Raw genomic sequence first — 18,354 nt, 5'->3', positions numbered from 1 at the left:
AGGCCAACATTACTGTATAACTATGAATTGTAAAAAAAATATTGTACCAAAATAAAAAAATAAAAAATTGTGAAAAATAATTATTGAATTTTTTTTTACTAACATTCTAATAATTATTTGGTCCCAATGGTTGAGTGGTTAAAGACGTTTTCCTGGTAAGACAGAGATCCTGGGTTCGATTCCCAGTTGTGATCGTTATTATTTTTTTTTTTTCCATTTCATGTTTCGTTTAGCTTCAATGATTTAAAAGTTTGCTTTACGTTAAAAAATCAACTTCAAATAGGAGCTATTTATAAAAAAAGTTTATCATCATCCGGGATGCTGTGTGAAGGGTCTTTTTTCAACAGCTCGACCGTGGAATAATTTCCCGCTTTCTGTGTTTCCACCATCCTACAACACGGGTCTTTTAGACCCGGGTTCACTCCTTCGTGACCTCCAAATAACCCTCCACACAGCATACCTAAATATGACTATATCCTGAGGGAAATAATTTTTCCTGTGTAGATTTAATGTAAAAGAAAGGAATCTATCAAACGAACCGAACATTTCCGTGTTTTTAATCTTTCCATTATAACTCAACACAATGATAATTCAACTCACCTTTAAAAAGTGATATACTCGTAAAGTCATAAAAAGCGATAAAAAAGTACTATATGAACCAAAGTAACCTATTTGACCTAGTTTTTTTTTTCATCACTTTTCATGACTTTATATCACTTTTCGTGACTTTATATAACTTTTTATTACTTTTTATGACTTTATATGACTTTTCATGACTTTACGTCACTTTTAAAATTTTTATTACTTTATATCACTTTTCATGACTTTATATCACTTTTCATTACTTTATATCACTTTTTAAAGGTGTTTTTAGTTATCATTTATCTGGTCACCTTTTTTCAAGTATTTTAAGGCTTCAGACCAGAAGAGGCTACTAAAATTAAGATAAAAAAATCGATACCGGTTGGTAGTGTTCAGTGTTCAGTCAATTTAATTTCTAATAATCTTTTGATTCTTTCCAAAACTCAGATTTTTTGATTTTTTTCACAGTTACATAAATAATTCATCATTATTCGCTAATGAGAAGACAGGAACATTGAAATGTAATGAATGCTGGATCCAAAAGGTGAATGATCTGACATTTGACTTCACAAAATGGCGGCTTCCGGTCATCACAACGCTTCTAAGCACGCTCCAAGCGAGTAGGTACCTGCTAACAACTCCCCATTGATAATTAACTCCCAACAACAGGTTTAAACTTAATTAATGCGGTAAAACTGTTGAACTTTAATTAGCAAATAATAATTATTCAGTTACATGCGATATTTTGTAATATTTCTCACTTTTGGTCGTTTGCAACTGTCGAATTTTTTGAGTGAATTATTTGACCAACTTCAAAGGTGTTTTTTTAAACTTTAATGTTAAGGCCCCGTAGTTCAAAGATGAATTGAAAGGGAGATATATAAATACGAATATTAGAGGAAGCGCGTTAATTTAAAAAAATGATATATAATTAAGTGAAAATGGTGAAAATATTTAATAAAACACGATTTGTTTAAAGCAAAAATTTCTCGACAAATGTTTTAGTTGCATATAAAGATACACTGTGATTTTTTTTTAATTTCTATGACCTATTAAATAACCGAACAAAACGCGTTTTGAATAATTTTATCATATTATATTATAAGCAATAATTAGTCGCTTGTAATATCAATACAAATTGAAAATATTTCCCGAGTAAAAATAAATGCACCAAATAATTCAATATGCACTAGTACTTCAATCAACAATAACCGCTTATTATATTTTTCTACCTGTAAACAACCAACTTTATTTTTGTAGGAAAGGCTTTGTTAGTGCTAAATTTCCCACTAGATGGCGTCGAGACATATTATATCTACATTTTTTGGTGAAATATTTTGACTTGTCAAATATTATTATTTTTTTAATGATAAACTGACGATATAAGACAAGGTTTTTTATGCATAGCATTATAATAATTTATTATCCTTTGTGTTATGCATAAAAAACCTTGTCTTATAAACAGTAGTTTTTCATTTTAAAATTATGTAAATTACTACAAAAAATCTGGAAGGATAAAGCAGGATAAGAGAAATCAGAAATGTGATGGAAATAAATACTAGATATACGCCAATTATACGTTAAAACACTACTAAACTACATTTTTGACAAAAATAAATAAATTTCAACATACACAAAATAACACTAACAGACCAGTTAGAAAACATAAAAACTCCGACAGTAAATACAAGCTTTGGACAAAGACAATATCAATACCATTCTATAAAAGCATTCAACAGTCTAACACTTGAAATTAAAATTGAGGAAAATAAAAATAAATTCTCACACAAAATTACAAAATGGATTAAAGAACAAAATAGACAATATTACCAAAATGTCATAGCATAAAATAAAAATAAAACCTACACGTAACACACAAAACCAATATAAACACACATCACTCACAAACACACAAAATTATTTTCATTGTATTATTTTTTAATTTTAAATGTATTATTTTCTTTTCAAATGTATTATTTTCTTTTTAAATGTATTATTTTCTCTTTAAATAATATGTAGATTATATTTTCATATTATAAAATGAAGGCCTCAGCACGGGCAAGCCATAATGTACCAAATAAAAAAAAAATAAAAAAATGGAGTATGAATGGAATATCTATCAGGAGCACATGAAGCAAAAGAGGCAAGCAGATCTAAATATTTATTTAAATCCAGTGCCAATCTAACACTCCATGAATGAATATATATATATATATATATATATATATATGGAAAATCTACCAGCTAAACGCATGATAAGATACAAAGTTGTTGTAAATATACGCCTAGTGTGCCTTACTCGTGCAATCTTCACAACTTTGTATCTATGCGTATTGCTGAATCTTATTTATGAGGCGCCTAATATGTTTCTTACCAACGTAAGTAATGCAATCAGAGTAACTTTGAAGCTGTGTTGATTTCGGAATCTATCTTTGACAGGCGCCAAATATGTGCCTGTAGTATATAATTTTGTATTTCTCAAACATCTAGAATAACGTTTTGCCAGAGGACATTTTTTGCGTGTTTTTATTTAGTTATAAAAATTTTTACACGTTGTACACGTGCGAACTATGGGCAAACAACAAAAAGAGTAGTATAGAAAGACTACGGGTCCAATACAACAACGCCTTCCGCACAATGTTTTGTCTCCCCAGATACTGCAGCGCTTCCCGTATGTTCACGGAGGGGCGAGTTCCCGGATATGCAGCCCTTATTAGATCCAGGGTGGCAGGAATGAGGGAAAGGATAAGAAGCTCTGGAAATATCCTCACTATGGAAGCCCGCCTCACTCCATCCTCCAGCATTGACGCACACTGGAGAAAAATACTAGCGCCTAATATAGTCACGGCTCCCTAAAGGCTTCAACTTTCGATTATTCTATTAGTTTTATCATTTTATTCTATTTTATTTTCAATTTATTCTGTTGTTTTTTTTCTGTTCTATCTTTTTGTTTTTGATCATATATTTTGTTGTATCTCTATATGGAATGTGTGGGACTGCACTAACCTCCCCACATACCGGAATAAACAGTTTGTTATTATTATTATATCAAGTATAAACCATTTGACAACTTATTTCTATGACATCAAGGACACTTAACAATACATCTTAAACTTATTTTTATAATATTTAGGCATAACCCACGAAAGCAGCAAGGCTTTTAGCTTCTTTAAATCTGTCGGTAGCTCATACAAGCTGAAGTGCGTTTGTGGTCTTCTGTGAGCATTAGAGTGACCCGTCTTGCACATGCCCGTTAGGGCGGAACGAAATTTTTTTCTTTCTAATTTTGATTTGGAATAGTTGTATTAAGTTGCCAATTGCCATCAATTACCTCAATTAAAAATATAAATAATATCAGAAAACGGTAAGAGCCCCCGCCAAGACATCGAACATTTACAAAAACGACAGTTTAGGGGATATTTGCGCGGCCTAGAAAATAGTACAGAATTTATTAAAATAGGTTTATTTTATTTAAAAACATATTCAAATATAGTTAAATAGCTATTGCAATCAAATATTTATTTATTTTAATATACTTTGGCGCTGTAACAGAGGTGCAAAGTGCGGGACGAAGCGGGGGGCGGCACCTGACAATCTACGAAATGCAGTGTTTTGTTTAAACTACTGTCGATAATTGTCTCAGGTGAAAGGTCGCGCGTCAATTATATTCACGAGTACTTATTGATAAACGTTTTTTAAGTGAATTAAACTGATTTCTAGAAGACAAAATTTAAAATGTCCGATATTTGGTGTAAGTGCAGAGTTGAAAGAGAATATCCTACCTACGTATGAAAATGTAATGAAATTCTACGAATGGGTTAGACAAGACTTAAAAGTAAGGAATAACACAACAAAAGAACCTACGTATTTGGAAATTGCCGTAGTAGTTTGACCGAAAATTGAAGAATTGTGGATAAAATCTTCTATTCCAATTGTCACACACAAAATAATCTTACAGTTACTAAAAAGTTCTCACTCGAAGTGTTATAATTTGAAAAAGTCTTTGAAAAAACTTAAGGAAGAAAAGTTAGAAGAGTTCAGAGTACAGAGTAGAAAGATTTTTGACGTAGCTGCAAGTAAATGTCAAGAATTTGTAAGCTGTACTTGTTTGAGAGAAAAAAAAGTTCCAAAAGAGGAACAAATGTTTTTAGAAGACCAACGCACTAACTGATTAATGGCTTTAGGAAGAACTGATCTTATCCATAATAAAAAAATTCTGAATAGAAGATTACGTACTCTCAAACAAGAAATGAGGCATAAGAGATAGGATGAAACTAAGAACAATAAGACAGAATGAGACGCGAGCAAATTTTAACCGAAGAAAGAGTAACAGAAATTCCTTCATTATATTTCGATGGAAGGAAAGACAAGACGGCTAAAACTGTTTTAAAAAGATCGAAGAAGCTTAGAGTGATGGTACAAGAGGAACATATTTCGATTTTAAAAGAACCAGGTACTGTTTATGGGGTTCCAACCTCGGGCAGTGCAAGAAATATTGAAAGAGCTATCCACAGATTTTTAACGACTGAAAAGATATCACTAGATGGTTTAGTGGCTGTTGGCTGTGATGGAAAAAACACAAATACAGGGAAAACAGACTATCTCGACCATTGCAATGGATAATTTGTCTCTTACACTCCAATGAGTTACCATTGAGGCATTTGTTTACCTATTTGGATGGCCCTACTGCAGGACCTAAATCATTTGCAGGTCAAATTGGTAAAGCATTAGAGATATCCAAGACGCTTCCGTTGGCTAACTTTGAGAAGATAGAAGGTGAACTACCTCCACAAATATCCACAGATCTCAGTACAGACCAGAAATATTTACAAGAAATTACTACTGCTGTCATAAATGGATCCTGGTCTCCTGGATTTAATAAAGAGAAGCCCAGGTAAACTACCCCATGCCCGCTGGTTTACAAGAGCTAATCGCATACTGCATTTGTATATTTCTACAGAAAATCCACAACAAAATCTTGTGACTTTAGCAACGTTTGTCGTATAATCATACGCTCCTGTCTGGTTTACTATCAAAACACATTCATCCTGCAAAGATGGTTCAAATCATTTATGGAAGCTCATTAACAGAACTAGATATTTGTCCAACGAGTTGTTAGCGATAGTGGACCCTGTTATAATTTGAAACAGTTACTTCGCTCATCCAGAAAAAATGTTGTTGAGTATGATAACAGATTCACGTAAGCACATTCTGTGAAGAATAGAACTCGCTGCAAGACGCATTTTAAAGGCTCGTCAAGTTAATAAAAAATCAATTTCGCGCATTTTTGAGGTGCCAAAAGTGAACTTAGATGCATGTTCTTACATAGGCATGATTGACTGGCAACAAAATATATACGAACCCTCAATACTGATGAATATTTCCGATGATCAGTTACAAGATCTTATTGAAAATGAAGAAGATACAGTGTTGAAGTTTATGAGACTGACTTGCCACACCCAGGCTGTGGAAAGATTTGTAAAAGTTGTGACAGAAGCAGTTCTAAGTGCATTCGACAAGGCAAGACGAGAGGGATTCATAAAATCTAAATTAGCATCTCGAAAACTCATGCCAAAGTTTGAACCTAAAAATGGTTTTTTGCTATAAAAATGATTTTATTCATACCAACATAACTTTCTTAATCTGTGTTTAATTTTGAAAAAAATGTTTTTATTAATTAAAATCTACTTTTATTTTATCATTTCATGCATAACATATTATATTTACTAATTATTTTGTTTATAGGGTGTTTAATACAAAACGTCTATAAAACCTTAAAAAATAAAATTTCAAGTCTATGGCGGGACCTCAAGAAGTCGAGTTAGAAGTTCCAAATTGAGAAGTGTTATTTAGAATTACACAAAGCAACTTTTACCTGGTATTCCAATTCGAATTTCGAAAAAAAAAATTTTTTCATATAAAAGTGTTCCACCCTAATGCCCGTGTTAAAAGCCCAAATAGGAGATAGAGATTATTTTGGGTTCCCGACAAATTTTGGAAGTCCAAAATCTCCACACCTTCTCGTAGCCATGAATTGCGAAATTAAAATTTACATTTTAGCTTAAATATAAATACTAGGGTATTGTAAATTATTCGCTGTCTCACACTTAACATGCCTATTTTTTTCTGCATAATAATAATAATAAACTACTTCAATTCAATACTGCTCGCATGTCTCTATTTTGAATTGATTGCAATTTCTTTATTAATGTTTGATTGCACAAAAAATGACACTAGAGCAGTCATTTAAATGAGATGCTAATATACTATTATAAACTAATTTAGTTGTATTTACATCTTATTTATTCTTTATTTCTATTAAAAAATTTACCTTTTTTGCCATTTTCTCAGCTAATAATTCAACGTTATAGTTAAATTTGAGTCGATTGTCTATTATAGTGCCCAAGTATTTGATTTCCTCTACTTCCTATATTTCTTCGTTGTCTATGAGAATTTTATTCAGTCCGTTGAATTTTTTACCTTGTACCATGAATTTACTTTTTGTAACATTTATTTTTAATTTGTTTATCTTTAACCACATAGATATTTGATCCAGGTGGTTTTGTATTTTATGGAACATTTAACATATGAAGCAAGTCATTTGTGATTTATTCTCTATTATGTCAAGATGTTTATCGATTCGATAGTAGCTTATCGCATTCCACTAAGATACGACGGTAAAATAGTGTTATTGGGCTGTCTGCGTCCCGAAGTAAGCTCATGTGTCGCTTACTTCGGGTGAAATAGATTTATATTTATATATTATCTTATTTTACTTACAAAACCAACATTTACTAGTACTAACCCAAGGGATTGAGATGATCGGAGGGAGGATTCGGATGGATCTAGTTTGTGTTGATTAATATTTATTGTGTGTTTGTTATTAATCGATTTTGGGTTTGAAAAAGTGGGGTGCTGTATTAAATAAGTCGAATTCACTGTAGGAAGCAAGGTTAATGAATGTGTTTTGTCTTGAATTAGTGTTGCACTGACGTTTAATGTATGGTTTTGTATGCATGTAGAAAACTGACTGACATTAAATATAGCTAAATTATCTAAAATCTAGTCAAATTATTCGTATTTCCCTTAAAAATAGGTCTGCAAGACTTTAATAAATGAATTGACAAGTTTCCTAACAAACTGTCGTTAAAACGTGAATATGTTTTTAGGAAATTGGAACACGAATTCATAAAAATTCTAGTATTGTTACATTTCGTAAAATATATCAGAAAAAGCGCAGCTACATGAATACGTGTTCCGATATATTTTGAATTGACCTATATTTCATCATAAAAAAATTATTGCAATCATGTTTCTAACAGGATTTTAATAAATCTGCCATACTCATTTTTCTCCGTGTGATTTGTCTGATGATCTCTTAATTGGATTATTTGAAGTAATTCTGGACGATCTATCATAGAAATGGCTATTTAAATATATATAATACGTCTGCTGTTTGTATATCGAACCGGTAATGAAGATTATTATGGCTTAGGATTAAAACTTCTAAGAATTTAAATTAATTAGCACCATCTATCGGTGAAATTTCAATGTATAATTCAATAAGCTCATCTATCTATGATTCAAACCACGTGAAGGCTTTGCTTACTTCTTATCTGCTTCTGAACTCTTTTAGTAATTTATACTTTCTTGTAATTTAATAGATGTCACTAGTATACTTTTAAATTAATAATTTTTAATTTTCACTAAACACACGTATTGTAAGGTATAATATGACTATATGATTTTTTAAGGAAATACTTATGTATTTTAGCAGTGTTTTATGAGTATTGAATCTGAATTGTAAAAGAAACTATCTATAATGTAACTAACCAAACATCGAAATAATCAGATACGAATTGAGATTTCCAGGACCAAAAGTATTCTCGTGTTCACATCTGTCCTACTGATGAACATTGTAAATCTATAATATTATTTTTGAATGTATCCGTCAGTAGAAAAAAATCAAAAGTTTTTGAAAAATAATGTTTTCAATTTATATACCATATGATTTATACTACCCTACGAGCTTAAAATACTTATATTTACATAAAAACTCTTGGCAAATAAAGCTGTGCAAACTTTCATAATAACAGAGTTTACCATTTGAATGTTTTTTGCTGGTTCAGAAAGCGTACATTAGTTTTATACTTAAGATTGTTTTAAATGCAATTAATGATGTCTTACGATAACATAAACAATATACGAGTATTATGTGACCTCGTCTGTTACGTTAATAATCGTCTGTTACGGTATTTAAAAAAAAATTATATAATTATATAGTAAATTCTGCTCTTCGATTTCACATATTTGTCATTCAATCTAAATTTTGAATTTTTTTTGTAAGAATAACAAAACTGCACGACAAATTGATAGTTAGAAATAATCTTTATAATGTAGTACTTAATATAATTCACTCGAACGATTTTTGGCACATTATGACAAGTTTGGCATACTATGACAAGTTTGGCACACTATGACAAGTTTGGCATACTATGACAAGTTTGGCATATTTCAACAAATTTGGCATATTATGACAAGTTTGGCATACTATGACAAGTTTGGCATATTATGACAAGTTTGGCATATTATGACAAGTTTAGCATTTCATGACAAGTTTGGCATATTTCAACAAATTTGGCATATTATGACAAGTTTGGCATACTATGACAAGTTTGGCATATTATGACAAGTTTGGCATATTATGACAAGTTTGGCATATCATGACAAGTTTGGCATATTTCAACAAATTTGGCATATTATGACAAGTTTGGCATATTATGACAAGTTTGACATATTATGACAAGTTTGGCATATTAAGACAAGTTTGGCATATTATGACAAGTTTGGCATTTTATGACAAGTTTGGCATATTATGACAAGTTTGGCATATTATGACAAGTTTGCAAAACGTCTTGAACGATTGCTTGCCATAATGTGCCAAATTCACAGATCCTTAAAATTTGGGTTAAACGGGTTTTCGATTAAATCGACTGGTCAAATCGAAAACTGAACGCCCATCGCTCGAGTTGGTAAGTACCTATAATACTGATAATAAGATGGTTTAATATAATTTAAAAAAAAAACAGATAGTATATGTTTTTATCGAAGGGATTTGAAGATGCTCTTTATCCAAAAACACTCTAGATAATGTGCTTACGCCATTTTACGCAATTCAAATAATTAACGAGCTGAAAATATTTTTTGAAGAGTAATATTCAAAAATAATATTGATGAACACGAATATGAAGGAAGCTTATTATTAAAGTTGACTGCCAAAGGTGAATCATTTTGTAAGTCTGCAGGATTAGAAGTGTTAAGAGATCTATACTTAGGTTTAAGTATAATTTAGAAGGCCGAAAGTTAATTTTTAGACAAAATTAACTGGATGAAAACATAAGGAGACCAAAGGAGGCTATAGGAGATCTAAGTAGATAGCAGAAGACTGCAGAAGACCGCAGGAGACTGCAGGAGATCGCAGGAGACCGTAGGAGACCGCATGAGACCGCAGGAGACTGCAGGAGACCGCATGAGATCGTGGAGAAATTTCTTGGAGGGTATAGGTCTCTCGATAGGTCTCGATAGACTACTTTGACGAAAATGACAGAACACACCTTTTGATAATGAAAGCGGTCTGACCGTTCTTTACATGTCCGTTTTGTCTATACGCTCGTAATATTTGATTGATATGCAGATATTTTGGTATAATTATATATTCCTTTGTTACCAAGTTCACTATTTTTGATGCACTCATGCATGTCTCAAAAGGAAAATGAAACATTATAAAAGGGTGCATATTTACAACAAATTTAATAATCAAGTTCATCGTACTAAAAACTGCTAGGTAGGTCATTTACTCAGGGTTGCAACAAACTGCGATAAAAATATATAGTTGAGGTTTTTAAGGTTTTAAAAACAAACAAAAAATTATCTCCCTGTTGGATAAAATATTAAAAATTATAATAAAAACAAGAAATTACATTTTTGTCTTTATTCTATATACCCACCATTATTAAAATAAATTTAAGTAGTTTCTACTTACAGACGCCTCAAGCTAGCTGGAACTAGCTGGGGATGCGAAGCCAACACGCTCAGAACAGCATCCATCGCCCTGGTGTTCTCAACGGCTGACTACTGTGCTCCAGTATGGGTTAGAAGCGCCCACACTTCCATGGTAGACGTTCAGCTTAATGCCACAATGCGTAAAATCTACTCCTCTCTCTTGGCTCCCCATACTTGCAAACACAACCCCGCCAAACTATGGCAACACTGAGGGAATACAAGATGGTGCTGCAAAAAAGCGCAATACCTTTGCAGGAAGATGTCGTCTCCCACCCGAGATGCCGCTTGAAGTCCCGAAAGCGCTTCTGGGCGGAAGGAAAGAGGCTCCTCCGATTACCTCTCACTCCAGAAGATAGGTGGAAACTTGAGTGGCAAACGGCCAACGTGGGAAATGCCCATCTAATACAGGACACAACCGAGAGACAGCCTGGGTTCTTATTGTCTCGCAAAACCTGATCCGCCATCAATAGGTTAAGGTGCTCCCATAGCCGCTGTGTCCACATGATGCACAGATGGGGTCTTAAAGAGTCGGAGATGTGTGAATGTGGTGCGGTGCAGACCACCGAACATGTGGTCAACGAATGCCCGCTTTATTAATTCCCCGGCGGGATTGATGAGGTCCACATTTCGACGCCTGAGGCCCTAGAAAGGCTCTCAGACTTAGATGTCCCCCTCTGACCCCCCCACCATACGAAAGAAGAACAGACGATTCATTACACAGTAATATGTCATACACATGGGATTTATAACAAAGTTATCAAGATATTTCAAGCCATTGTTTAAAATGTTCACATCTGTGAAACCAAAGGTTCCGACCGGAATTTGAGAAATTTTATAATTTATTTGAAACAAAACATAAGTCAGGTATTTGTTTATGAAACCTTGTAATTTTTAAATAAATTATATTTATATGAAACAAAACAGAGGTAATGGAAATTTTTGTAATATATTTATTTAATAATATTTGTATCTTTATTTTGTAATTTTAGAGCCATTCTTTAAAGTTTTTTTATGTTTTCATTCAAAATTTGAATATTTCAAACGTGATATGTTTATTTTTGACATCAAAATTTGCAAGTTTATCTTATAAAACTATCTAACTAACCATCACGCCGTTTCCCCGCAAGGGTAGATAGAGAGGACGGACCGCCAAACAACTCGGTCACACCACACACTTCTTGCCTCATTCACATTCATACATACTCTTCTATTATTTTGACTCTTGACATGGCCCGACTCGAGTATTTGATTAAGTTGATCGTGCCATGTTTTCCTCGGACGTCCGCAACTTCTACTACCATTCGCATTTGAATCAAATATCCTGCTTACACTCCTTTCTTCGCTCATTTGCTCTACATGCCCAAACCATCTAAGCGTCTGTTTCTTAATCTTACTCATTACGCTTACATCAGCCTTGCACTCTTTGTGGATCTCCACATTCCTCACACGATCAAACATGGTTTTACCACACACACGCCTCAGGGATATTTCAACAGCATTCAATCTACTTTCATCCTTTCTTTGCCAGTCCCATGCCTCACTTCCATACATCAAGGTAGGTACCAGCACTCCATTGTGGACTGCTAACTTCGCTTCTTTGGACAATCTTATCATCTTATCAAAATCCGTTTTTAGTTTTCCGATAGGTAAAGAAACATTTAATTTATTTTGATTTTATTACACTCGAATTTTCAGACCTTCTAACTGCGTTTTTAAGAAAGATAATGGTCAATATGCCAGAGGCCAGAGGGGTTGATAATCTCAAATAAGTTAAAGAAAACCATCACAAATTACTAAGTTCAAAATAATTATGAACGGTTAAAGTTGATCATAGTAAAGTTAAAATTTTTTATTATTTTTTTTGACAAGATTTTTTATGCATAGCACAGAGGGTAACAATTATTTTTATAAGCAATAATTATTAGCCTGAAACACTCATCCACATTGAAAAACCTCCTGATAAAAGATACATGACGCCGACGAGACGTCCCGTTGGCGTCATTTTAAATAAATAAATAAATTATTTTTTTATAATAAATAAATCCAGTCCGCCTCAGCACAGGACTACCTAGTGAGGAGGACTAAGAAGAAACTATATGAATGAAATATTATAGATTTTTATATAATGTAAATCTCATCACACCTTATTAAATAGACACTAATAAATAAAAAATAAAAAAAAAATAAAAAATATTTTTTTTTTTTAAGTAAATTTTTTTTTCAGCGGAATGTTTTAAGGTCAGTCAGTCTTTTTATAACTGTTTCAAGCCACGATTCATTTGATAGCCCTAACTTACAAACCCTTGTACAGAACAGACTTAACATTCCCACATGAACACGACAATGCATTATTCGAGTAGTGTCCGTTAATTAGACCTCATTGGAGCCCCCTACCACGCTTTCAAATGTGTTATTAGGGCCAGACGAACCAAAAGTGGATCACAAGACAAAATAATATGATCACAATCAATTTTTTTTATTTATTTTAGCAATTATTTAAACATTTTAAATACACAATATTATAAATAATTATATACAATAGTTAGTCGCCTGAAATATCAATACAAATTGAAAATATCTCCCGAGTAAAAATAAATGCCGCCAACGGGAATTGAACTCGTGCCTTTTGATGTCCGGTCAGGTACTCTGAAATCACTCAGCTATGTCGGCTTATTTCCAACCCGCCAAATGATTCAATATGTAAAATGTATTTATATATTTATAAGACTTAGAAATATTCTTAGATTAGAAAACCTAAAAAGAGTGTAGTATGCAATTGTACAATCTATATTACAATATGATATTATTGGCTGGGGAGGAACTTATAACAATATATTAAATCCACTTAAAATAGTTCAAAGATTGATAATTAAACCATCCAAATTTTCTACTGAGATTCTCTTTTCAATATTCAATGTACCCACAATAGACAATATATATAAAAAAATATTCAATTCTACAAATTTATAAAGAAATACAGTTAAATAACTTACAATTCAATTCATCAGCAAGATATCAAAAAACTATCAAAATCCCAAAACTTAATACAAAGCACACACAAAATACCTATCTCTATCTAGGTATAACATATTTTAACATCCTTCCATTATATCTAAAAAATATTCAGGAATTTAAAATAAAATTAACAAATTACCTAAAACTACTATAAAAGTCCATATCTTACTCTTATTATTATTTCCTTCAAATTTTGAAACTGTATTATTGATAAATCTTACCTATTTCTTACTTATCCCTTTGGTTTTGCAAATATATTATTTACTTACTTACATGATTCCATATAATTGAGCTAGGATTCACTCACCAAACTCAAGAGCCTCGTCTCTTTATGGTGAGGAAAAGCTATTATTATTTACCTTTATAACACTGTATAATATGTATAAATTGTATATTTATTGTAAAAAAACATACAAAAATATTAAAAAAATAAAAATGTACTAGTACCTCAATCAACAATTACTGCTTATTATATTTTTTCCACCCGTAAACAACAAACTTTATTTTTGTAGGAAAGGCTTTGTTAGTGCTAAATTTCTCACTAGATGGCGTCGAGACATATTATATCTACGTTTATTGGTGAAATATTTTTGAATGGCAAATTTTATTATTTTTTTAATGATAAACTTATGTTTATAAGACAAGGTTTTACGCATAGCATAGAGGATAACAAATAATTATAAGCAATAATTGTTATGTTAATTATTATTGCTTATAATTATTTATTATTCTTTATGCTATTCATAAAGCCTTGTCTTATAAACATTAGTTTATCGTTAAAAAATAACACAATATTATGGTGAATTTACGTATTGTAGTGGTATTTCTTAGTCCTCCTAGATAAGACGCACTTAAGTTATATAATTCTATTTTATTTGTGTTCTATGTCGTTTTCAGTGTTTTTGTTTCAGTATATGTATACGTATTTATTATATGTGTAAAAATTTTAAGGTAATAAAGTGGCAACCGTATATCGGTCGGCAAATGTCGGTGGTCGCCACTTTAGATGCATATTTGCCCGTGAAATACATATATTTAGACAGCACGTCCGGGGGTAAAGTGCACTAACTTTGGGAGGTGATTCTTCTACATGATGGTAGAAGTTAGATATATAAATAACTTTTTTCGAAATTCCAATTTTTTTCCCATACTAAAATATGTTTCCATAAAAGAATATTTATTTTCACATACAAACAGTTCAACTTTTCAACCTAAAAACTACCTTGTAGATGGAATTATATAAAGCCTGTGAAAACCAACCAGTACCGAGTAGAAAAAATACTCGTTGAGTTCCTTCCACTTTCCTTCGCAACATATTTTCTCCTTGATGCAGTGTTTTATTCGTACACAAACTTCCATAATTCGTACATAAACTTCCATAATTCGTACACAAACCTCCATAATTCGTACACAAACTTCCATAATTCGTACACAAACTTTCATAATTCGTACACAAATTTCCATAATTGGTACACAAGCATCCATAATTCGTACACAAACTTCCATTACTCTCGAGGATGTCGCCATAACCTCCTTTACCGTAGAGCAAGCCGTACCAATTTGTTCATGAACTCACCGGTGGAGAGAGCCACTTACTTAATAAATGGATCAAAAGATTGATATGTTTTTGATTTCCTACAACGCACTTACAATGTTTTTGTCACTGGAAATACATTGTATAAACGGTACAATTATAACTAAATCTGTAATATTATAAAATAGAATTGTACAAATTGAATTAAATTTAATAAATAAATAATCAAACTGTCCATCGATATACACATATTTACATCAAATTAAAAAGCATTGTGCAAGTTCTTCTTAAAAATGAATGTACTCGTAGTGTGTGGTTTGTTTTGAGTATGGGATCTGGAACAATTGTGTTTATTACTGAACAGTAGAAGTTTTTTCAGAGAAATAATAAATTCCATGCTATAAAATTGTTCAATGCTCTACCAAATGAAACCAAAAAAATAAACGAAATGAGTATATTTAAAACAAAAGTCAAAACATGGCTTAGAGATCAAAGTAATAATCAACTTACAAACATTATGAAGACAATGTAAAGACAATTCAAAACTAAATACAAAAATTTAAGAAAAACTACAGGCCGCCTCAGAACAGGAAACCCTAGTGAGGAGGACTGTGAAAAAAATACAAAAAATATACTTATATTATACTTTAAACCTACATAATGTACAAATTTTGCTATTGATATTAATAAAAAAAAAAATTTAAAAAAAAAATTGTTACTGTGGGATTAAATGCTAACAAATGAATGTAAGGATGGGTTAATTAAGAATACTAAAATGTATTACAACAAAAGACATAAATAATAAAAAAACAAATTAATTAGCATCCTACTATTAAATCTGTCTGGCAAAGGGCTTGCATAGGTAAAATGAAGGTGTGATACCAGTTCGTTCTTGATGCGAAGTAATAGATTCCGGTTCTTATAATTCCGGTCCAAGTTTATATTTTATCCACAAAATAATGCCGTAGTCCATAGCAAAATAGCCTCGCGCTGCTGGTTTCCAAAAAGGTCCCTCTTAACGACTCAGGATTGGCAAATGTCATCCGATTGTATCAATTCAATGGTCAATGCACCATATGCAAAAGCCGATGCTCACAAAATTGGTGAATGTGTTCGTCGAAACTCAGCCAAGAGGAATGCTCGCTGCTCTGGGCTGGTGATCAAAGAATGGCCACTGCTTCCAATGCAAATCACCGATTCTACCTCCAGCAGGTTTGACAACTCTCCAAGTCAAAATTCCAGGGATGTCAATTTGACCAATAGCAAAATGACAATGTGTAGGTACTTAAAGGTCCCACACACCAAGACCATAGATGCGACAATAATAATATTTGGATGATTTGTATAGCGCCGTTTTTGTTAAAAATCACCTCAAGGGCGCTGTAAGTAAAGTGATGTACACACCTTGTTACAAATCTTATATGTAACAATATTATAGTTTATTCACTGAAGATTGTTTTGATTAAACGTTCCACAAAACACTTATCCCCCTACTAAAACTTGTCGTAATATTTTATACAACTGACAAACAATCATTTACCCATTTTCCTTAGTACTTATGTAAAATATTGGCTAAAGATATTCCGTGTCCGTAAAGTATCGACACTTCTAAATTGTTTCAAAGAACTCTAATGCAGTCAAGGACAAACGGAAGGTAACCTAACATTATGTGGAATTTTCATACAAATTCTATTCTTCCATACGAAAAACTGACACGCACGAGCAGACACGAAACCTGAAGGCATTTAATGGAAAAATATAATTGGTACAGGTCGCTCAACGATAGTTGAGGTGACCAACACGTTCTTTGGATAAAGTGTATTGGTGCTTATGAGTATTGCATTTATGATGCTGCAATAATCATTGACATTATATTAAAACACAAATAACTTTGTTTACACCATTTTATACAGGGTTTTCCAATAAGAGGTGTTTTTTTTGATATTCAAAGAGCTATCGAGTGATGATTAATGATTTTTTATGGCCGGGATTGGATAGTATTGATCTAGATAGCGTTTACTTTCAACAAGACGGCACTACGTGCCACACAAGCAACGAAATCATTGATCTTTTACGGGAAAAGTTTCCGGACCGTGTTATCTCTCGAAGAGGTGATCACAATTGGCCACCGAGATCTTGTGATTTAACACCTTGCGACTTCTTCCTTTAAAACCACGTGAAAGAAAAGGTCTACGTCAACAGCCCAGCGTCGATTCAAGACCTGAAAGATGGAATTCGTGAGGCTATCGAGGACATAAGGCAGCCACTTTGCGATTTGGTTATGGAAAATTTTATGAAAAGGATATAGTCCTGTAGGCGTGGTCGTGGTGGTCATTTGACTGATGTTATTTTTCACTATTAACGGCATACCTTCCCCTTTATTTAAAAATTTATATTAAAAAATGGCATTTTTCTTTGAATATTAAAATAACACCTCTTACTGAAAAACCTTGTAATATTATATTAAAGTGATGTAAACAAAGTTATTTGTGTTTTAATATAATAAATCATGACATCACAAAGTGATTAACCTTCAGAAGAAATTTTCTTCGAAAAATTAATCATTGACACTTTCAATGTCACTACTTACAGACAGTTTGTTTAGCTACGATTATTTGACGTATGTCACAGAATACTTAAACTAATTCATGGCATTTTTACTTAGTTTACTTTGCTCTATTTGCTAAATCAACTTTATCTAGTTGTACCAAAGTAACATAACACAATAATGTCACTTCTTGCGTTTTTTTTTATGTGAACGCCGCCCAAGAGTTTCAAATGCTTCCAACCATCTGGAGCAAGTGAGACAATGGCATCCCCAATTGGGGTACACTGTGAGGCTGAAGGTAGTAGAGAGGGGAAGGAGATGTTAAAGAGGAAGGTTAAGCAGTACCGACCTATTCAGATATGGTTCCCAAACACGACTAAATCCATTTCAAGCAACGTTTCAATTCTGAATGATGGTCTTACAGCAGGAAGATACTGAAAGTATCTTCCACTATGGAACGTGCTGTAAGTATACTTAATGTTGTTTTAAATACGAGGCATATCCAGAAAGTAAGTGTACTGAGGCTCTCACGACCGAATGAATTATATTTTCGATATGTTGGCTACACTTACTTGTAGCTTGACTCTTCCCCTCCGCAACGAGACCTGTTCAA

The sequence above is a fragment of the Hesperophylax consimilis genome, chromosome 29 (genome assembly GCF_061612785.1).
Source record: "Hesperophylax consimilis isolate HC1 chromosome 29, BYU_Hcon_1.0, whole genome shotgun sequence".
Taxonomy (NCBI): Eukaryota; Metazoa; Arthropoda; class Insecta; order Trichoptera; family Limnephilidae; genus Hesperophylax; species Hesperophylax consimilis.
The sequence above is the reverse complement of the archived record's forward strand: the minus strand, read 5'-3'. Positions refer to the sequence as shown.